Genomic DNA, 1,374 nt, shown 5'->3' on the forward strand with positions numbered 1-1,374 from the left:
TATTGCTTGACTCTGATGGTGCAACGAGATACGTGCCTCCTCAAGGGTGTGCATCGTCTTCCTTTAATCTCGACACATTCTTCTGTTTGAAAAAACCTAACAAAGACACGTAATGAACATGTCAACACTGTTATTCAACGAATGTGACGTCACATTCGTTTTATTGTGAATCGTGTCACGTTCGTTTAAATGTTGTGTCACATTCGTTTAAACGTGAATCGCCCAATGCCTGGTGCTATTTGAGCATAAATTCACGTGCAGTCACGTTCAAATGAATGTGGCACAATATTCAAACGAATGTGACACGTTTCACATCGAAACGAATGTGACGTCACATTCCTTGAATAACAGTGAATGTTTTTGCCTTGTGCGCTTTACTTAGCAGAAGAAGAATATTTTTTTTTCCTTTTTTGAGCGTCGCTAAACGTGACGTGGTCATTATATTATCGCGCGACGAAGATGTTAAGAGGGGCTGTTGACTGCTGTGTAAAGTGTCAGTACACTGATATATAAAGTGTGCAACTGACACACACTTTAAAGTGTTTAACACCGTGTGGCATACTTCTATGTGTGCAACACGAGTTTTGAATAGTTGGAAGTGTTCAACAGGTTGTGTTGCACACTTTTAAATGTTCAACATGACCGTCGAGCACTATAGCTAAACGCTCAAGTTGAACGCCAAAAAGTGTGCAACACACCTGTTAAACACTTCCAACTATTCAAAACTCGTGTTGCACACATAAGTATGCCACACGGTGTTAAACACTTTAAATTGTGTGTCAGTTGCAAACTTTATAATATCAGTGTAGATTTGGCATCTATAGTTGTGAATTGAAAATTTGGAGAATTTATGAGGATTTGTGAATTTTAATCGTGGGCTGGGAGGTTTCGGATGTTTTTGGTAACTCATGCTTTTGCTCTACGACCGCGTAGTGCAATAATTGACATGAGAAAAACAAAAACAAAGGAATTACACGTAAAAACTGGGTCTGTCTGTGTGCCTGGATGTGGGTGAGTGTGTGTAACTACCTCTAACAAGGCACCGATAAGTGACTTGTGCGTAAATGCTAATAGCAGCCCAACCCCCATTCTTAGCTGACGACGAAAACCGGCTCGGCCGACGGCGTGCCGCATTTTCACACTCCTTCCTTACATTTCCAAAAATAATTGGTCTTTTAGTTGTTGTGTCAAGACTTATATTTTCTATTTTCGTCACAACCTTGGCTTGGCTTAGATTCAATGACTGCCGCGCCTATCGTCTGGGGATAATGTGAACATAATGGAGGGAACGGGAAGCGAAGAGCGCAGTGTTTGACACGTCAGGAGCATTTTAACAACGATTGTGCCCGGAGGATAATTTAATATTCATCATGT

The sequence above is a fragment of the Frankliniella occidentalis genome, unplaced genomic scaffold, assembly GCF_000697945.3.
Source record: "Frankliniella occidentalis isolate FOCC.00 unplaced genomic scaffold, Focc_3.1 Scaffold171, whole genome shotgun sequence".
Lineage (NCBI taxonomy): Eukaryota > Metazoa > Arthropoda > Insecta > Thysanoptera > Thripidae > Frankliniella > Frankliniella occidentalis.